This window comes from Phyllostomus hastatus, unplaced genomic scaffold, assembly GCF_019186645.2.
Source record: "Phyllostomus hastatus isolate PE091 unplaced genomic scaffold, TTU_PhHast_1.1 phas_contig_80, whole genome shotgun sequence".
Lineage (NCBI taxonomy): Eukaryota > Metazoa > Chordata > Mammalia > Chiroptera > Phyllostomidae > Phyllostomus > Phyllostomus hastatus.
The window spans coordinates 54,817,176-54,839,316 of record NW_025333960.1 but is presented as its reverse complement, the minus strand read 5'-3'; positions in this window follow the sequence as shown (position 1 = coordinate 54,839,316).

The window sequence follows — 22,141 nt, the reverse complement described above, 5'->3', positions numbered from 1 at the left end:
TTCTTTAAAAGAATCTGGAGTATTTGGTACTTGTTTTCCATGAAAAAATGATCTCATCAAGCCTTACACACGCGCACGTGTGCGCGCGTGCGCGCACGCCTGTTGGGCCCTGACTGGTGCAGCTTAGCTGGGTGGGTGTTGTCCTGCCAAGGGGAAGGGCTCTGGTTCGGTTCCTGCTCACGGCACAGGAGTGGGCTGTGGGTTAGGCCCTGGTTGGGGTGCGAGCGAGAAGCAACTGATTAGTGTTTCTCTCCCTCTCTTTCTCCCTCCCTTCACCTCTCTCTAAAGTACATAAATTAAATTAAAAAAATATCTGTTGGAATTTTTCTTGGGGTGGTATTAAATATGTACAGCAACCTGGAGAAAATTGCTGCATTCAGAATCTTGAGTTCTTTAGTTTTGTCCCTTCATTTGTTTACATGTTCTGTAATTTCTTTTCATAATATCTTATACTTTTCTTTCTAGGGAGGTTGCACATTTTAGAACTAGTTTGGTTTCCTAATTCTTGAATTAGCTTTGGCAAATTGTATTTTACTAGAAATTGGCCAATTTTATCTAAATTTAAATATTCATTGGCATAAATCTGTTCAAAATGTCCTCTTAAAATCTTTCAAATGTGTTCAGTATCTATTAAGATGCTCCTCTTTTCATGTACAATACTGATTAGTTGAGTTTTTCCTTCTTGATTATTACCATTAGAAGTTTACCCATTTTATCAGCATTTTCAAAGAGGCCACACTTTATTTTGTTGTTCTCTATTGTAATTTGTTGTATTTCTTATCTTCTACTATTTCTTTCCCCCTGCTCTTTTTGAATAGATTTTGTTGCCCTTTATGTAACTTTGTCAGATGGATCTCAATTAGCTCATTGATTTTCAGCTTGTCTACACTGGCCTTCTGGGGTGAAATTTTCAAGCTTTTATTTGCTTCAATATATGTTTATTACTCCTTTATGTTTCTTTCACATTCTTATTAGTTGTAGAATGGTAGGTTGTATATTTCTTACTCTTAGAGCACACACACACACATATACACATGTTTGATATGTTAGTAGTGACTCACTGGAATGTGATCTCAGGGGTTTAGAAAAGAGTTTGCTGAAAAAGTCGATTTTTAAAAATCAACTCCATTGTGAACTTGACCTTAGCACCACGGACAGGTCATTTTATACCCAGCACCTTTACCCAGTGGGTTAGACAGTCAGGAACACGGAAGGAGATACACATTTCCCTCATAATCTTCATTCACCAACTTTCCTTCCTTTTTTCTTTCCACTCCTCCTCTTCTATCTCCTTTTTATCTTCTGGTCACCCTTAGCCCGTTTTTCTCCAGATTACAAGAAGAGTAATTTTGTGTCTAGAAAGTTACTTGAACCTCGACCAAAGATCAGTTAGTCTCCTGGACTTGTTAATGCCCTTCCAAGGCCCCACTAGCCAAGTTTCCCCATCTAGTGGGTATGATTTATTGGCCAGATCAAACCTTAGCACTAGGTATGCACTTTTCCTCAAAAACAAATTCACACACAAAAAACCCCCCGTATGGCATATAAATATAGATTCGGGAAAAGACTGCCAAGGCTGGCGAGAGGCGCCAGCACGGAGCAGCTGGGACCGGAAGCAGAATGGATGGCTGCGTGGGAACAGCTCCGAACTTAGCACGCGGGGCCGGCCTGGCTGCCAGGAGCGCGCCGAGCCCCCTGGAGGCTCTGCGTCGTCCGGCGCAGGAGGCGGGGCCGGGGAGCGGGGAGGGGCCGGGGAGCGGGGAGGGGCCGGGGAGCGGGGAGGGGCCCGGAGGGGAGGCGTGCGTGAGCACCCCCGCCGCCCCTCCGCCGTGTCACGTGCAGTGGTCACGCGCCCTTCTTCCCAGCACGGAAGAGAACCGGTTCCCTCGGCTTGCCTCTTCCAGCAACTTTGTTTTGACACTTAATGCCTCTTTCCCTTTCAGTCTCATTTCTTGTCGCTTTAGATCGGAAGGAAGCTTTTGGTGATTGAAGAACAAAGCACACGTTCCTAGACGGGGTGGTTTGAGAAGAGCATATTTTCACACCCCTGCGTGACCTGGCTGGTCAACTTATGTCAAACAGGAAGCCTTGATGGGGTTCTATTCCTTGTTGCTTTTCTTTTACTCACGCTCCTGTTGTTTGAACTAAAATTATGTAACATTGTGTCAGAGAAAATTCTTACGCTGTAATTTTTTTTGCCTGGTACTGTATAATATTTGAGATATTGGCTTAAAAACTAATTAACTATCTCCATGTGGCTGGGATCCATTCTCCATTGTGAGACAAACCCATTAAGGGATACAACTTACACTGTGTTCAGTAACTTAAAGATGTTTCCAGAAATGCCATCCCATCTCATTCAATATTACAACTCAGTTGTCTTTATGCATTGGGGCAAATGAGTTCCTTAATCATCTCCTATAGTTGCACTTGAAACTAAGCAATGTCCCTTTAACAGCCTTGGGAGGTTATACTCCCCCTGGGGTGGTTTTATTCAGAAGGTGACAGGTAGGAGGTCTTTGGGGACGACCCTCAGGGATGTCAGCACATTCTTTTCCATGTTCATGGAGACAGTAGCTCTTCATCATCAGACAGTGAATCAGAGGTCTGGAAGGACTCGAGAAGAATAACAACAGTAAAACCAAGTGTACCGATAATGAACACAGGCCAAATAGCACAATTTTGGATTAGCAAGCCTGGGCAAGTGAGAGACACGAATTTGATTTTTCATGATGTGGCCTGCAGACTGGTCCCCGAAGAGATTCTGAAACGACTTTTTACATGTATCTGGGACGGTGGTAGCCTCCCCGAAATAACGGTGCGGCTTCCACAGTGAGCCTTCTGCAGGGGGATTCAGACGCACACCTCACCTGGCGAACGCTGTACCTGGCCCTGCACGGTGTGCTGGGGGCCTGGGCGAGGGCCGCAGAGCTGGGGGGGTGGGCGCTGCGGGAGTCCCCGGAAACACGCTTTGGCAGGTGTTTTCTGTGGTTATCCCCACCACGGTCACACAAGTTTAGAGGGACTCCACAGAGTCCCTTTGTAAGTGCCTTGGACAGCGGCACAGGCTGACCTTTTAGTGGGGTTCTTCTCTTCTAACCTTTTCAGTGCCTTTTGAATGGGCAAGAAGAAATAAAAGCTCTCATGCTGAGAAGAGGCATTTGAAGTAGCTTCCAATACTCTGGTTTGTCTTCAGATCATATAGAGTAAATCTATCGCCTTCTACTCTAGCAGCTTCCAAAACTCCTTCAGATGTATCATTGCCCTTAACAAAATGAACGGGGGCACTGTCGGGTCGCTCCTGCAGTTTGAACTCAGATCAAAGGCAGATTGTTTTCAAGGGAGCTTCTGGCTCTGAGGACGCTGCAGTTTAATTGAAATGCCACCTCTTCCACGTCACTGTGTTAGCACGTAGGAAACCATGCGGTCTCCAGCCCTGACCCGGGAAGACTCTCAGAAGCTAAAATATTTAGTCCTGATCTTTTAGACTAAATGCAGAACAGAAATTTTGGAACATAATTGCTTCAGAAAAATGCTCTTTTCAGGGGGAAAAAAAATCAGCCTGTGTTCTTACAGGAGACTTGAAAAATGTATATTGTGTGGTGATTAAGTGCAGATAAAGCAATTCATTTTCCCTGTATTGTTTGGACTGTAGTTCGCTGTAAAACATAATCCCACACTTTAGAATCAGGACACTTTTATTATTTGACTTCACCAGGCTTCTATAAACTGGACTGGGTATTTGGTAATTATCTCTTCCTCCCGTTAAGCTGCTTAATGCCTCCTGATCCCTGCTCACAGGGGCCCCCCGGAGGGGGTTGGCCGGCCTCCACAGAGGGGCCGTGGGGGTCAGAGCTCAGGAACCGCAGCACCCTCTGCGAGGGGCCGGCTTTTGTACAGGCTCTGCCCAGATGGATCTCTCTTTTTTTCTTTTAAGATTTTATTTATTTATTTTTAGAGAGGGAAGGGAGAGGGAGAGAGAGAGAGAGAAGCATCAATGTGCGGTTGCTGGGGGTCACAGCCTGCAACCCAGGCATGTGCCCTGACTGGGAATCGAACCTGCGACACTTTGGTTCGCAGCCTGCGCTCAATCCACTGAGCTACGCCAGCCAGGGCCTGGATGGATCTCTTAAACGTGCCCCCCTGGTTGCCTCTGGGCTCCGACTCTCCATCAGTGCCCGTGCTTCAAGCGCAGAAGTGGAAAACCCCTGACTGATGCTGATGTAAGTCGCCTGTGCTCGTGCGCACGCACATCTCCTCGTGCGCCAATTTGGAGAACACCGACAGTGGGGACTTCGCTCTATCCTGTCTCATGTGCCTTTGGGAAGCATAAATAGAAGTAAAGTGTATGCTCCTTGATATTCAGAGACAGATTAAGAGATTACTCATTGTTGGCTCATGTGAATAATTCCTGTTTCCACCCTCAGGGGTGAAAATAAAGCTCTCAGGCCCACGCCCCGCCTTAGCAGACTTTGTCACCCCTTGATGTTTCTGCAAGGTGGACAGGTGTATTTTTGAGGGGATTATGAGTTCCTCGCAGAAAACATTCTTTTAGGACCGCCGTGCTAAATGTGACATACTGTGAGCAGGTCCACCAAACAATTTTAAGCTTCAGTTCCTGGAGAAGCACGGGGACTCAGAGTGTGAGGGGCCAGTCATTCAGAGAGCGATTATATGCGTTTCTCCAAGATTTGTCTCAGGAGTAAAAGAAGACGTTACTAATGCAGAAAGGACCCGCAGTGCAGGGAGCGGTGGGAGGGGAGCGGCCTGCCCCTAGACGAGATGCGTCTGCAGAGTCAGACCTGCGTCCCTCCCAGTGGGGGCAGCGTGGGGCCGCACTGGCTGAGCCCTTTGGTGGGGAGGCGGCGGCTCCGGCTAGGAGGTCAACACAGAGAACAGAGGGAGTTCCTTCTGAAAGGTCAGCACGATTTCTCTTCAGTGCAACTCTCTTGCATTGGGCTTACATTTTCCCTCGGGAAGAGCGGAGTTATCTATTCATTCAGTCTCTTCGCCGCTGCACTGGGTACTGGGGGTGCAGTGATGGAAGAGAGAGGCCGGAACCCCTGTTTGTGTGAGCTCTGGGGGCCCAGCGTGGGCGGGTCTCCTTTTCAATGTTTCGCACAAGGCATTGACGCCTGTCCGTTCTCCTACATGCGGCTGCAGTCTCAGCCGCCTGGCACCTCACCCCCCCGCGGAAGTCACTCCCTTATGAGGCTTTTATTTATATTTTGACACCGATCACATCTTCTCTCGGGGGTGTGTGTGTGTGTGTCCCTGTCCCTGTAAATTCTGACCTGACAGAAATCGGGGACCATGTCTTTTCTCCCTTCATATTCTCTAAAAGAGTAAATGCGTAATAAGTGCACATCGGATCACTGCCTAACTGAATTTACAGCCTTGCCGGCTCCAAAGAGAATAGTAAAACACCGGCGATGTTCTTTGCGGGGTCCCTTTCGGAGACGGATGTGCGGCCCTTGTCCCGCGCGCTGTTGCAAGTGAAGTGTGCGGGGGGCGGGGGTGGATCCAGTCACGATGGGACTGCCCTCGCTCACTGCCGTGGGCGCGTCGATTCCCCACGTGGTTGCAAAATCTACATTAGGGGCTGACGTGTGGAAGAGGCAGGCACAGTGTCAGTGTGGACCTCAGGGGAGCAGAGTGGTCCCTAGGATGACAGTTGTGCTGGCGTTGCCGTGGCCAGGTGGGCGTGGAGGGGACATGAAACAGCGGAGGAGAGAATTTGGGGGAAAACCTTTGCGTCTGACGCCCGACTTGAATAGGCGGGCGTGAAGGGCGTAGGCAGGGCAGGGGCGTGGCCCCTCCTGAAGAAGTGTGTGGGGGGGGGAGATGCCACCCACCCTCCCCCACCCGCACCCAGCGGTTCTCTCCCAACACCAGAGGACATTCGTGCTGCCTGAAGGGCAGCGCTTTGCCCGCCCGAACCTGTCACCCGCCCAGCCGGCGCCTGTCCCCGCTGTGGCTGCATTGGAAGGAGGCCCAGGTGCTGCAGGATGTCCCCGGGAGCGGCTCTTCGCCAGGGCGGCGGGGTGCCCTGGCCCTGCTCCGGTTCCCTCGCTGGGGGAGGTCGGGTGGGCACCCGGACGCCGATCCCGGTCGTAATGCGTGTCCGTGGGCAGCAGCCAGCCTCCCACAGACTCGGGCTCTCCACGCCCTGGAGGAAAATCTCTTGGGAAGCATAAGACCTGGTTTTAATTAATTAGTTTGTATTCGATACGGGCACCTTCTCCTTAGAATACTGACGCCCCTCCCCCGTCTCCCCCAGAATCAGCCGGCCGACCCTGGAAGGCGCAGGAGTCACTTACGTCATCTGCGCTAAGGCTGCTCAGGGTCTCGGGCACTTTCGTCTCCGGGCCCCGTCCCAATCGAGCCCCCGGAAGGGAGGTTGTTCCCACAGTTTGGTCCCGGAGTTGGCAGGTCGTGGGCGGAGTCCCTGGACCCGCCACCACCTCGGAGCAGACCTGCTGTGTGCAGAGCAGTTTTCTGAAAAAGCACCCTGGCACCCCGAGTCACTTTTCGGCGACTCCTTTGCCAGGAGATTGGAAGAACCGCCCTTCCCTCACGGTCCTCCGTCCTCCTGCTGACGCCGTGCACAGCCTGCGGGTTAGAAGGGGCTTGTCCTGGAAAGAAGACCCCAGACCGTGTCCCCAGGCACAGGGACACGTCAGGGAGAAGGCCCCACGCATCCCGGACAAGGCGGCGAACGCCTGCTCGCTTTCGCATGGAGGCAGATGAGCGACGCATTGAATGCGGCGCAGACCGAGACACTTTGCAGCAGCAAATGCTCCGAGCCCTGAAGACACTGTCCCTGTGCTTCTGTGGTCCCCACTGTTGGGAGGACCCTCCGTCTCCTCCGCACAGGAGAGGACCGCGGGCACTGGCTGGCCAGTCTCCCCCCGGTGGGAAAATGGGTTACTATTTTCCCAGAAACAACTTTGAGGGCCCCGCTCAGAACTTAAGACACGTATTTCAGGATACGTGCTTGTCTGTAGGAAACATTCGATTCAAATACATTTATAAAATGTAGCCTATTCTGACCTGGCTGGCGTAGCTCAGTGGATTGAGCGCGGGCTGGGAATCAAAGCATCGCAGGTTCGATTCCCAGTCAGGGCACATGCCTGGGTTGCAGGCCATGGCCCCCAGCAACCGCACATTGATGTTTCTCTCTCTCTCTCTGTCTCCCTCCCTTCCCTCTCTAAAAATAAATAAATAAAATCTTTTAAAAGGTAATTAAAAAAATGAAATAAAATGTGGCCTATTCTATCCCAGACCCTGTGTGAACTGCTGAGCGTGTGCCGCTGAAAGGGAAACCATACTTAGCCTGAGAGAGCGGCAGTTCAGCTGTGTAAATGAACAGTAGAATTAAGCAGAGCACATCGTGAAATGCCCTAAGGTTGGTATATAGAAGCACCTACGAAGACGGGACTATTTTCTTTATCTGAGGCCAAAACCTCGGCCCGAGCTTGCAAGGTTGTGAGAGGTTTGCAGGACAGAAGAGTCAGTGCAGGCAATGGGAATGGACTGTATGTTCACGACCTGACCCGGTGGCTGGTGGCCCATCAGGGAACGGGGACGCATTCTCGTGGCTTTGCAGTCACATCTCGGTGTGTGTTTCAGAGATGTCCTTCTTACAAGGGGGTTGGGGGTGGTAGCGAGGGGCGAGGCCCCTGCGCTTTAACCAGAGCAGCATCCACCCTCGTGAGGAAGGAAGAGATTCTGGAAAAGGTCCACTCCGCAAAATATCGTCTATCGACTCCTCAGATAAGAAAACCACCGATGTAGGGGATGCACTCCTTTCCAGCTTTGAACAAAGGGAATAAAAAGGCCGCTCCCGTGATCTGGTCTTCATTTCTTCCGGCACAGAGTTGCAGGAGGGGAATGACCGGCACGCATCCGTCCCCGGACGAGGAGGGCAGGTGTCTGGCCAGGGCCGAGAGGGGCACCTTCGCCCCCGTCACTGTCACAGTCTCCAAGAGTGCAACCCGGCTCAGTGCAGCCTGGAGACTCCTCGCTGGCCTCACATTTCAGGCGGCACAATCAGGGCGCAGATGAAGACGGAAATAGTAACAACGTGTTTCGGCTGTTCCCAGAGGCAGGTTTCATTCCGCAGCCCCTCGTGTGGGCGCAACTGCTCTCCTTGTGAATACTCGAACCGACGCTGCATGTCTGAGCGGACGCGGCACGTCTGCGGCGAGGATGCGCGGAGGGCTCTCAGTTCTCCGTGGCGGCTCCAGGAGACTCGGGGGGACACGGCGGCAGGGGTGGTCTGAGGGCGCAGGCGCGGAGTGGGGCAGACCTGGCTGTGGACCCGACACAGCCGCTTACCGACAGCCACACCCCCCAGGCACGCACCTGCCGGAGGTCCCTGTGCAGAGAGGTCCCGGCTCGCCGGGACTCTGCCAGCTCACCTCTGCCCCTCGGCTGTTTGCAAACCCTCCTGGGTGGTCGCTGTGTGGTCACTGTCCCCGAAGGAGCAGGCAGCAGTCTGAGAGGAGGTGGAAGGCATTTCTGGTGCTCAGCAATCCAGAGCCCATACTCACAGTTGCGAGTGCATGGAACACAGGGCTTATTCTTATGTTACTACTTATTACTTACTGCGTTATTTTTCATACGTACAACTGTACGCCTACTTTTGTCCCACCCTGTAAAAAAATAATGAAATGCACTCCTTAGAATCACATTGTACTTTAATATGTTATTCTCTGCAAATTTGCTGCCCTCTCGGTCACATGGGGACAAAGTCCTTCCTGCCCCCGGGCTGCTGGCCAGGCTGGCGTTGCTCTGGGACATGAAGGGTCGTGCCCGGGGCTGCCGGGCACAGGGCTTGCAGGTGCGAATGTGGTTTGGTTTGGGTGTTGTGCTGCTGTCCCTGCGTGGGAAGAGTGAGTGCTAGGTGCCCCCTGCTCCCTCGCCCTGGATTGCAGAGAGTGGCACGTGTCACACGGACCTGAACTTGGCCTGTGCCATTGGGTGTGGCCCCCAGTGAGAAATAATCGTCTGTTGTTGTGGCCCTTGGACCCTGGGGCTGTTGGCTATTGCAGCAAAGACTGACTCATACACCTAAGATATCTTGTATGACGTCAAGTGTAAGGGAATGTTTAGGGCAGGGAAACTATAAGAAAAGGATTATAAGCCGTGAACTGCTGAAATTTGACTTAAAATTCTAGTCATCTCCCAGCTGGGAGCAAATCCTTGGGTCAACTATGCGAAGACTTTTCTGAGCTCATTTTAAAAACAGACATTTCCCCTGGATCCAGGCAAACACAAAATGTTTCATGTGTAAGGAACACGAAGGTCCGTGGGGTAGAAACACTTTCACACACTCCCATCAGCACGCTTGCTTGGGATGCGGTAGAATGATTTGGATAGTGACGTCTCTATTCCTGAAATATGAAAGTCATATCTCTGCCTTGGCCTGTGGTTATAGAAACACAACTTCATTATAAAAGTCTTTGTCCTTGCACGTCGAGAGAGCGGATGTCTTATTCCACATGACTGCCAGCTCTCTTCTCTGCGTCTGTGGATTTCTGCTTATTTGTTGTTTTTGGACACGGTTCTTCTGTTCTTGTATGAAAAATTTAGCACAGTGTTAATAGGATTTACGAAGTGTTTATTGAACCTGAAACTGCACTGCCTTTAAGTTCGTTACAGCATGTGGATGGAGGCTTCAGCCCGCTCCACCTAAGAGCGCAGGCCATGCTAAGAGGTGTGTTCGGGCACCTGACACTCAGTTTATTACCTCCCCTCGGTGGGGATGTGAGCTAATTTTTTTTAAAGGTTTTATTTAGTTTTTATTTTTTAGAGAGAGGGGAGGGGAAAGAGAAAGAGAGGGAGAGAACAGTCAATGTGTGGTTGCCTCTCACATGGCCCCCACTGGGGACCTGACTCACAGCCCAGGCATGTGCCCTGACTGGGAATCAAACCAGCGACCCTTTGGTTTGCAGCCCACGCTCAATCCACTGAGCCACACCAGCCAGAGCGGATGCAAGCTAATTTTTTAATGCTTTTTTCCTTATCTGTGCATCATATTCCCATTTCTCTTTCTATTTAGAGATCATTCCTTACCTCCCAGTCTGTAAGAGTCTATCTAGGTCTGGCGGGAGCTTTCGAGAGGCACAGAAGAATGTGGCACATCCCGCGGGTGCTCTGGAGGAGGGGTGAGCCTGCTCCTCCTTCCACTCCACTCCTGAGCAACCGCCCACGCGCAGGACCAGAGCCCTGGGGTCACGGCAAACCCGGCGGCAGGCTCCCTTTCTTATCTGCCACGGTGAAAACACTAACGAAGCATCTCAGCATAAGCATGCCATAGGCTACGGAGCCGAGGCTCACTCGTGAAATTACGTTTAAATGCGAAGGACCCGCAGACTCCAGCCTGGAACCGCGCTGCACAGTGTGTGCTGGAGCCGGCCAGCCACTCCGTGTCTGGTCTCCGACGGCCCCGAATTTGGTCTCCTCTCCTCTCGGCAGTCACCTTGGCGACATGAGTTTTCAGTCTAGACACATAAGCACCACTCCGTACAGGAAAATAAACAGGATCGTGGGAATCTGATTTTGGAGGCAGGCACGGGAAAGAGTGATTCCTAAGACGCTGCGGGGTATGCGAGGCCCCACAGACCAAAGGGAAGGTGAGAAGCAGAGACGCTCAGGCTGGCGGCACGTGGCTCCTTGGAAGAGAGATCCGTGAGCAGCCTGTGCCCAAGCGCCCCGCACAGCTCTTGGACTTGGAGTGGGTGCCAGTGGGAGCTGGTGCGACACCTCCGTGACGGCGGCCTCGGAGGGCGGGGACCCGGAATAACTTTCGAGACACGTCTTCCCTCCTAATTGCCTTTGCGAGCACGTGTCTCACAGAAGCATCGGAGTGAGGACACGGGCCCGCCTTTACAGTGATGTGTCCTTGAGACGTGTGGGTACCCCGGCCTGCTAGTGCCAAGGCAATACACTCTCCCGAAATGTCACACAGTGCTCTTCGAGGTAGTGCCTGGTATCTATAAACCAATGTATGACGTTCAGAGTGCTTTCAAATCCATTCACTCACTTGATCCTTGTAGCTAGGCTGCCTTATTCTGATACTCATTCAACAAACACAGGCTGTGCATTTCCCTGGTATGAGGGGAAGCCCTTGATAGGGGTATAAATATAAAAAAAGTGATATGAATGTAAAAAAGAGGTAATGGTAGCTTTTATAGAACTTTCAGCTTCATGGTCAAAATTTACCACCTCGTATAAGCGAGGTAGGAGTCTTAGAAGCCAGCAAATTGTAGTAGAGAAATTAAATAAAATCTTTCAAGCTCAAACTTAATGTTATAATCGAAGTTAACACACAGAACCCGGATTGAGTGTTCTCACCGGCATTGTGTACTTTCGAAGTCGCAGGGGCTTTTTTAATGTAGAGGGCATGTTTTTAAGTGTATATATGTCTTTAAGTCTGTTTCATTGGACGGGCTATTACAGTCGCCCTGTGTTTTCCTCCCCTTTCTCCCCCCTCTGCCAGGCACCCTCATTCCTTCTAGTTCTTCACTCCCCATAGTTCATGTCCATGGGTAGTTCATGTCCATGGGTGGTTCATGTCCATGGGCCGTACATATAAGGTCTTTGGCTTCTCCGTTTCTCATACTATTCTTAACCTTCCCCTGTCTACTTTGTACCTACCAATTATGCTTATTATTCCTGTACCTTTCCCTCCATTCTCCACACCCCCCACTGATAACCCTCCATGTATAATAAAGAGAAAATGGGCATGTTTTTAATACCACTGAGTTATTTGCAGAAAAAGAAGAAAATCCTTTTGGCTGAGCCTTGAGGAGCCGAGGCAAAAGCCGGGTGCAGCCGTGTGGGCCGCCGTCGCCTCCGGTCAGCGGGCGGTCGGCGCTCCCCCGGCCTCTGTGATGACGGGCCACACTGGTGCGGTGTTAGCTGAGAGCCGGCGTGGGGCTCAGGGCCTCGTGACCCCTCTCTGCGCCCTGCCCCCCTGTCGTGGTTAGAGCTCAGATTCCAGACGCAGGGTCTGGAACCCTAGGAGAGTTTCTTAAGCTCTTTAAGCTTGTTTTCTTGTCTGCTTATTGGTATCTTCACCAGATATTAGAAAGGAAAGCAGTCAAGTCAGCGATCCCGCGAGGTCACGATTGAGGGTTTAGTGAGGTCTCTAGAGACTTGTACAGCACGGGCACTTTGGAATCTCTTGCGAAAACAATGGCTGAGGGGGACAAAGCCGAATATCCAGTTACTCCATGGCATGGACACGAGGGCCCTGTGAGACTGTGGTTCATTTTGATTGCCTTGAATAGCCAGCACAGCCTCATATATTGACATTAATTTTTTAGAAAGCGGAGACTGTGGCCACAGCCAAGCACGTCCAAGAGTTACACTTCAAAGCTTAAAGGGTTTTATTAGAAATACCCGTGAAAGATGCTATCTGCTTTCTGCTACTTAAGCAGTATGTTACTAAATCATTTATAGTTGGACAAAAAAAGGTCTTTTGGTTGGTGAATTGAGTTCAATCCCCAGTCAGAGTGGCTTTTTGTTGTGCTTTATCTTTCTGGTGTTTTTTCCTGTGGCATCAGATTTGATAGAGGAAAATATAAATCTCCCCAAAATACGAAAAGCTGAGTTGTTTCTTTATCCTCCTGCAGATTGCCAGGGTCTGACCCGACGGCCCCCTTTTGCACGGCCCATCACTGACGTCCGCACCACGGTTAGAGCCGCCGAGGCAGGTGGGCGGACGGCCCTCCGCAGGGAGACGTGTGGTCGCTGCTCCGTTGGGAGGTCTCTCTGCTAGACTCCAAGCGGTGAGAGGGCGTGGTGTCGCTCACCGGTCTCAGCAGCACGGAGTCCAGTTCTGGGCACGGGAGCGAGTCACAGCTGTCGCCAAACACCGTCCTAGGGTACCTCCTCCACCACGCTTATTCCAAATAAGGTTCATTTCCTGCAGATATTCTCGACACGTAGACACGTATTGTATTATCAACGTGTGTCAGGCTCTCAGACTGGTGATACTGCAATGCACTCTGTTACCTTGGAGTTCTCTTTGTCTTCTTTCTTCTTAGAAGTCTCCCCTTTTATATATATATAAAACTTATTGTAAGGGCAAATGCTAACTTTAAAATAAGAGACTTAATTCTCTCTAAAATGAAGGGAAGTGATTTACCCCTTCCACTTGAGAACATTTACTGTCGACACTTGGTGTTGTAAGTTCTGTCCTGTCTCTTTGAAATGTATGTAGGTCTTTTTAAAAGCTAAACTGGGCTGGCCGGCCTCAGGACGCAGGGGTGTCTTTCTCAGGCACCTGGGGGCCACCCTTTGCACCCTCACCGTCAGGAAGACAGCAGGGCGGCCACTCCCTCTGTGGCTGAGGGGAGGGGCGTGATGTCGGTGGGCTCTCGGCTGCAGACCACCAGACTGCCTCCTCTTCCGCAGCTATGAGGAGTTTGGTTTTCCTTTGTCCAAGCTGGTTAGCCAACACCGGTGGTCCCCCAACCGCCAGGCGCACCGCGGGTGAGCGGTTTGTGCCGTGGGCGTCGTCCCGGCCTCGCATGGAGGCCTCGCCATTGTTTGTCTCGAGGGCAGGTGGGATCGGCGTGGCTGCGCGAGGGGGAGGCCTCTCTCCGTCTCTGCAGTCCCTGCAGGGTGGGCGACGCACGTGCCGCTCCGGGCCTAATGCTCCTCACTGGCACAATGTTCTTTTTCTCTGCGCTTTGCGGAGCGGCTTCCCGGACCGAGATTTTTCAGGACTTTTCCGACACTGCCCACACGTGTCATTGAGCGCATCAGCGACGCCCCAGCTGCCAGCTAGTTAACGCCTCCTGATCACCACAGGCAAACACCTGACTTAATACTAACCGCTGGCCGAAGCAAATGTTTGGAAGCCACCGCTTCTCAGTCGAGGAAACTGGAATGCGAAGTCATCAAGGAGTTCTCCCAGAGCTAATTGGCTTTAATGCGCCAAACCGGGGTTTGAATTCCCCGTCTGTGTTGACCTTAAACTCTGCACTTTTTACCATTATATTCTATTGCTTCTTGTTTGTTACTTAGCTATTTTTATTGACTTTAGTGGGCGACGCTGGCTAATAAAATTATACAGGTTTCAGGTGCACAGTTCTCTAATGCATCGTCCGTGTGTTGTGTTCTGTCGTGTTCACCCCAAGTCAACCTCCCCCACCTTCCTCCCACCTCCCCCAGCCCCTCCCCTCCGACAGTCACCAGGCTGCTGTTTGGTTTAGTTTTCATGTTTAAGGTAGCTGCAGAAGAGGTGGGTGCGTGGGTAGGCTGTGTGTGGGGCGGGGGGGGGTGGGGAGAGGGGCTCGGCCTCAGTGAAGGTGAGCCCGAGGTCGGATGGGACCCCGGACGCTGGAGAGTGTGAGGCGGCGTGGGCACTGTCCCAGGCAGGGACTTCGGCTGGCAGGGACAGCCCCGAGTCACACGGTGCTGCAGGGAAAGGGGGGGGGTTCCGAGTGTGGGCGCAGGAGGCAAAAGCGCTGCCTCAGCGGACCTCACCAGACCCACATTCCACGGACTGAGCAAAAAAGGTGCCTCCTCGTTTTTAATGAACCGGAAGCTGAATTAATTAGTAAGCAGGACACTGTTTAGACCCTAGTGGAAAGGAATGTGCTCTTGAACGAGGGAAAGCGGAACGTTCGCAGCAGCCACAGCGGGCCTGTCCCGGAGCACCCACAGCAGTGATGAGAACGCCTGATTCCCCGGCCCGGGGAGGGGCCGGCCGAATGGGGGAGAAAACGGGCCGGTCCGAAGGTTTCTTCAGGGTCAGAACTAAAATGAACCCTCGTGGTGACCGTTAGGCCTCTCAGGTCACCGTGCAGACGCCGAGGTGCAGGGTCAGGTGCGGGTGCAGCTCCAGGGTGGTGCGTCTGCCCAGGCTGCACGCTCAGCCGCTCAGCCGAGCGAGCCCCGCCCACACTGGGCCCCGCCCAGCCGAGTGGGCCCTGCCCACACTGGGCCCCGACCAGCCGCTTTCTGGGCTTGGGTGCAGAAGAGGCTAAACAGGCTGGTGGCTGGTCTTCTCTTTAGTTATTTACAACCGTAACTTTTCAGGCTCCTCAAAGGCACTGACAATTCTGTATGTTTCTCTGTGCATTTATACCCTAGAAGTTCCAACAGCCACGACTCCCCTGTTTACAGATCCCTAGCAACCCCTCGGCCTTCGCTCCGTGTTTCCTTCTCAGTGTCAAGGAATCAGTGTTTCCTTTAATGAACAAATTAAAGCATTTCACCGACAAGGGCAAAGCCTACCAGCAAACGACTCCTCTCCGACCTCTGCTCAGCCTGCCCCTCCTCTGCATTTAACTACGTATTCTTCGCTCTGCGAGTGGACCGCCCCTCCATTCCCTCCGGCTTCAGCAGTTTTGCAGTCATTTGTGGTCACGGCCTCTAGCCGCTGCCTAAAACATTTCTTTGCTATTTGCTATTTGAAGATGCTTGGAGAGGAATTTCACAGCCATGGAAGAAACCCGCAGAGGGAGAAGAGACGGACGAGGGTGTGCAGATGTGCAGTGCGCGAGCTCAGGCGCAGGAGCGGGAGATCAGGGCGCGGGAGGGCCTCGGGGTGGGTGGCCAGGTCGCCTCCAGCGGGTCACGAGAGACTCCTGACTTCCTCCGGGGGGAGGCACAGTCATAAAAGGATCGGCTCCACGGGACGCAGGAGGGGGAGCCGGGCCACACTGTCCCTGAGGAAGAGGTTTGTTTGATGATGACTAGAAGATGGTACGGAAATTGCTAATGATTTCCCCGCTAGCAAAGAGGTATCACAAGCTCCTCCGACTGGGAGTGCAAACGTGAGGATTGGCTCGGATCTCAGTCTCTGTGGTTATGCGTCTGGGCGTGCTTGGTCATTTGACCCCGCGTATCCATCATCCCTCAGATCCCACCCAGCCCTGGAGTTCCGTAACCACACGGGCGTATGCTTTACTGACGGCCTGGGAAGGGTGACCGGCCAGGGCAAGCAGAGCTCCGCACCGGACGGGGAGCTCCCTTATGTAAACCATCCGTCTTCGTTTTCTTCCTGGTGTCTGTCCTGTGGCCGTTTACTGTTCCTTTGTAACGTGGTTTGGGAGAATGGGGGAGAGCCTGACATTTCGGTGAGTTTAGTTGGCGAGCTGCTCATGTTTTTAGAAAGCATGTTGCTCGTCTTTACATCCTCGTCTGTTGTCAGGATGAAGATTTCGGAAAGGAAATCACGTGGGCAGTAGACTCGGTTCGGGGAGCGGATGTCAAATAGCTCTTCGGAGGTTGTCAGCCCCCTGGGGGCAGCGCCTGTCCCTCGCTCTTGCATTCTGTGGCTGCCGGGAAACCTCTCTCGTGGCATGGGTACTTCGCCAGTTTGTTACAGAGTACAAGAGCTAGTCTGTAAAAATACAGACTACAAGGCCCTTGAGAAAAGTGTCGAGGGAGCCAATGACATTTCCGAGGTTTCCAGATTCCCGAGGACACCCGCGTGCCGCGCGCGTGTAGGTAGAACCTGATGGCGCGGCATCCTCTCGCATCGCCGCTGCTGAGTCTGGTGAGGCGGTTCTCAGGACACCGAGCAGCCCTGCTGCCATAGTCCGCTGCCCCCAGATCTCAGTGGATGAACAAGGTAGACCATCAGCAGGGGGCCTTCTGCGCGGGGACACGGGGATGTGGGGACCCAGCACATCCACCTGTGCTCCCAGATCCCCACCGTGCCGGCAGGCCGACGAGGAGAGGGCGAGCGGCGAGGCGCATCGCGAGAGCATTTTATGGGTCAGCGCGGCCTGCGTTCTCTGACCACAACGGTCCCGTGGCTCCGCAGTCTCAGGGCCGAGTGGGACATGCAGACCTGAACACGGAGCAGGAGACGGAAATGGCGTTGCGAACACGTGAAAATACCTGTCACGCCCACCCTGGCCGTCACTACACATGCGTGTGGGTCTCGGACCGGCACCGAACACACACCTGCCCCGTGCACTCCGCCCGAACCCCACAGCCGCAGCGTGCGGGGCCGGGTCCAGGCGCTTCAGACGAGCGTGGGCTCTCTCCCCAGACCCAGGGCACAGGATGCAAAGGGGCGGTGTGGTCACGACACGGGTCTCATCTGGCAAAGGAAGGACGGGGTGTGTGGAGCATGCCTTGGGGGCGACCATTCTGGAACCCTCCAGCAGACATCGCAGGGCCCCGTCCTGGGCGGTCTGTGGGGTCGTGCCCTTTGTCCCTTCCCTCCCGAGGCTGCGCCCGCCGTGATGGCGGCCAGCATGTCACCACTGAACGACAGTGCTGAAACTCTGTGTTTCACACGGAGGTTTGTCGGGCCTTCGGAGCAGAGACCAGTGCCTGCCTTTGCTCTTCCTCTTAGTGGGTAACTTCTCCATCTGTGGGTGGCTCCTGACCTGGGGGCTTTTGCCTTTGGCCCTGCCGAAAAGCCAGCCCGCTCTCATGGGGGCTTGTTCGATTTCGGCTCCCTGTAAACGCCCTCCGCAGCCATCAGCCCATTGACTCTCTCTCGTCTGCTCCCTCCACAGTGCGGACTCAGGAAGGCTGTGGGATTTCTTCCTAATCATGGTGGGGCTAGCCTCCCAGAACTGTCCCGTGGCCATTCCTGCGGGGTCTCAGCAGGCGAGGTTCTCTCCTGCCGTGTTTCCACGTCCCCTGGCCTCGGGATCCCCTGCCGGGGCCCCCGTCTGGGAGGATGGGGGTGAAGGCCTCTGTGCAGGGGCGTCTGAGCCCGGTTTGGACATGCCCCGTGTGGGAGGGGGAGACTACATCTAAGCCTAAGGCGGGTCGAGACTTGTCACCTCACCGTGTGCCCAGGTGGAAAGGAAACGGGTTTTGGTGAACCTGCAGCAATCTCGGCCGCAGGGTGAGTGGGTGAGTGGCAGTGCGCGCTGGTGTTAGCCGTTCCGAGCTAACACCAGCAGATGTCCGAGCCGTTCATCTGCAGACAAAGAGTTGAGGATGGGAAGGAGATTGAGTAAGACAGAGCTAGAGAAAGAGGGAGGGCGAGGAGTCAGTGGGGAAGCCACTCGAGGACCTTCTCAGAGCCCAGAAAGAGCAGGGAGGACAGCTGTGCGCCTTGCTCCTCTGGACTCTCTGCCCGTGGATGGCTGCACAGGGCCGAGGCCGTCCCCAGCCCCTAGGATGCAGGTGGCAGAAGCCTTCTAAGGGGGTAGCGGTGCAGGCGGGTTGACTTTTCCCAGAGTTAACTCTGCAAACCACATGCTCATCCATGCAGGTTTGCTCCTCTCCCGCAGGGCTGTGGGTGAGTCATCTCCTGCCATTGTTCTTTAAAAATAACCCGGGAGAGGTGGGGAGGACTGGAGGAAACCCACCTCTGGCATTTAAGAGATCTGCCGGCGTCAGCTCCCGCAGGTAGGGGTGGCACCGAGCGCTCCCAGGCGTGGGTGCATCTCCGACAGAGGCCAGCTGTGCAAGGGGCGAGCTCCTGCCCTAGGGACCCGCAGCCTTTGGTGGAGTTTCATGGTGCTCTTGGCCAAACCCCCTCATGAAGGGAATTATTTCCCAATTTTCCTAGAGACACAGCACAAAAGTATCAGCCTTTTTATGTTCAGTTTCCTGGAAAAAAATCAACTACTTGTCAACTTAGTTGTGGCAGAAAGGTGAGAGACAGGGAAGAATACTTCATTCGGTTCTTGACAAATTAAATTTATATGTATCATATCACTCCTACCTAGTCTCATAGATTTCATCAACATAGAATTCCTTCCTTCCTTCCTTCCTTCCTTCCTTCCTTCCTTCCTTCCTTCCTTCCTTCCTTCTTTCCCTCCCTCCCTCCCTCCCTCCCTCCTTCCTTCCTTCCTCACTCCCTCCCTCCTTCCTTCCTTCCCTCCTTCCCTCCCTCCCTCCCTCCCTCCCTCCCTCCCTCCCTCCCTCCCTCCCTTCCTTCCTTCCTTTCTTCCTATATTTCTAAAATATTCAGGGAGTGTTCTGGGAACAGGACATAAATTGGTGGAGAAAACATGTGTAACAGAAATGTATTATGAGCCGTGTCTGTGCATTTACATTTTCTAGTAGCCACATTAACAAAAAACTAAGGGGCAACTTTAATCATATTAAGCCCTATACATTCAAACATGTCATTACTGAACTGCTCTCTTTTTTTATTACTATATCTTCAAAATCTGGGTTATATTTTCCCCCAATCCACTAATCTATTTCCATCTTTTGTGTTTCTTCTACTGGACACCACCCATACCGTGGAATAGTACTCAGTAACAGACAGGAATGAACTGTTGATTCTTGCTCAGATGCAGTGCAGGGGAATTATGCTGAATCAAAAGAAAGTCAGTCTCAGAAGGCTACATATGGCATGATTTCATTGCTATAACATTCACGGAATAATTTTAGAGACAGAGCAAGTTAGAGGTGGTGAGGAGGCAGGGATGGCCGGGAAGGGAGGTGGGTGTGGCTCCGGGGGTAACGAGAGAGGACATCGTGGCGATGAGAAGTGTCTTGCTCGTGCTAGTGGTTGCAGAAGGGTATGCGTGTGAAAACCGCGGCAGGGCACGTGTGAGCACACACAGCACGAGTGTGCGTATAAACGGCGACCTCTCCGTCAGCCCCGTGCACCCTCCCAGTGCCAACTCCTTGGCTTTGGTGCCACACTCTCGTCAGCACGTGCACACCGGGGCCACCGAACTCTGGTCGCGAACACATCTTTTCCTGGGGTTGTTTTCTGCTGCTCCTGGGATGGGCCCGGGCCACGTGGGCCGTGCACCTGCTTGGGGTGCTGCACGTTGGCCTCCCACGGAAACGGAAGTTCAGGAGCGCGGCTGGCTCTTAAAACCTTTACTGCTTGGCGGGTTTTCCCTGTGGAAGGTTCTGCCAACTGCATCGGCTTTCCCTTGTTCTGTAAAATTTCTAGCAGATGCTTACATTCATGACTGAAACCGATTTTGTAGGGGTCGGACCTTGACTCGGAGTGGATGAGGGCTCCCGGGGCCCAGAACACAGCACTTGCGCGCCGCTTGAGAGGGCTGTGCAAAGGCTCGGGAGACGCTTGTCAAAGGTGGACTCATTCAGCGCACACTTTTGAGAGCATAAGCCTTGTAATTTCTTTAATTTCCAGAGTCGTGTGCGCGGGTTCCTAGCAATTTGGCTATCTAAATCACACTTGCCTTTATGTTCCCGCTCCAGAGCATCGTAGCGGTTTTCTTTTCATTTGAAGGTAATTTCCCCACTTTCCATCGCCCGTAATTGCTGTGGCGTGTCGGCCATTGTGTGCGTGAGTGGCGGCGGCGGAGGAGACGCAGGAGGAGGCACCTGGGGCAGGGAGAGCGTCTGGCCGCTGCCGCGCCCCTACCCCCTCCACCCGGATGGAAGGGGCGGAGGGGATCGAAGGGAGGCATTCATTCCCAGAACACCGCAGAGGAGCAATTGTCCCTTCGTGAAGCCTTCTGTCACTTTCAGCCTTCTCTCATGACAAAGGGGCATCTTCATGTGTGATTACCAGAAGTGGGGAAGTGGAGGACGGCGACGGGAAATGCGTTTCGTGATGACCCCTCGGTGAAACGGCTGGCTGCCCACTGGGGCGGCGCGAAGGGGCTGAACTCTGGTGCCGTGAAAGGGCTCTGCTAGTGTAAGTTCCTTCGGAAATCTCTTGCTAGTGTCTAGCAGAAACGTTACTGCTGTATGTGTCACTACCTAAAAATAGAATTGGAGCAAAAGAAGGACCCCAGGATGTGCTTGCTAATGTGCCCAGAGAGCTTTCATGCCCATGAAAAGCACCGTTCCCAGACACAGCGACTTGCTCGCCCCGCGCCTGTTAGAATGCCGCTGCCAAAGGCAGGCGGTGACAAGCGTCGGGGAGGGTGTGGAGAAAAGGAAACCCTTGCGCACTGCTGGAGGGAGCAGGGGTCTGTGCGGCCACCACAGAGAACAGTGTGGAGGGCCCTCAAAGAATTAAAGACAGGCCTGACCGTATGACCCAGAGACCTGGCTCTGGGTACATGTCCCAAGGAAGTGGCGTTGAGGCACTGCTGGGTGTGTGTGCTCCATGCTTGTGGCGGCCGTGTTCACAGCAGCCAAGGCGTGGAAGCACCTGAGTGTGTGTTGATGGGTGAATGGATTTTAAAAAAGTAGTGTGTGTGTGTGTGTGTGTGTGTGTGTGTGTATGGGATATATTACTCAACAATACAAAACAAAGGAAACTCTGCCATTTGCGACAACATGGATAGACCTAGGGGACATTGTGGTCACTGAAAGAAGCCAGTCAGAGCAGGACAAATGCCGAATGATCTCACCGATATGTGGAATCTGTGAGAGTTGAGGGGGTAAGACCAGAGAGTGCAGTGGTGGTGGCGGGGGGTGGGGGCCGGGGACCGAGGGCTGTCGGTCACTTAGGACACACTCTCAGTTATAACGTGGATAAGGTGTGAAGGCCTAATTCATGTTTCCAATGTAGTGACTACAATGAACAATAATGTGTTGTATACTTGAAATTTGCTAAGAGAGAATTTTGTAAATTAACTTACCACAAAAATGGTAATTATGTGAGATGATCGATGTGTTAATTAGCTTGATTGTGATAATCATTTCACATATGTATGTACATATGCACCTTTAAAGAAACAAAAATGCCATGCCGTATAACCTAAATATATACAGATCTGTTTGTCCACCATGAAGCTAGGAAAAGAGCCATTAAAAAAAGACCGCTTCATGACCTTACATTTAAATTAAGTTGAGAACATCTCTCTAAGGGTGCAAATGGGAATTTTTGTGTTTATTATAAAACCATCCTTTTGTAATTTTCATTCTTTAAACAGATTTTTTTAAATTGGGTGCCCACATCGCTTCAGGCATGTGTGGACATGCTGGGGACACAACGGTAAAGACGCAAAGTCCCTGCGTCCACCCTAGTGTGACGTCAGATGGCGGGGTAGAGCACCGCCCAGGCAGGGCGGGTGCCCTGGGTCTCGACGGAAGGACCACCCGGAAACAGCGATGGCCAGACGAGGCTGCGGGGCATCAGGGGCACTCAGAGGAGGCCTGGGGGGCGGCGGCAGAGGCTGTCTAAGAAATGAAAGGCTGATGATGAGGTGACGGACGGGTGGACAGGGGAAGGGCATTGTGAACAAAGGACGGTCCCGTGTCCGGGCACCGTGACTCCCCTGGAGAGTTGCTGTCGGGCAGCGAGCGAGGT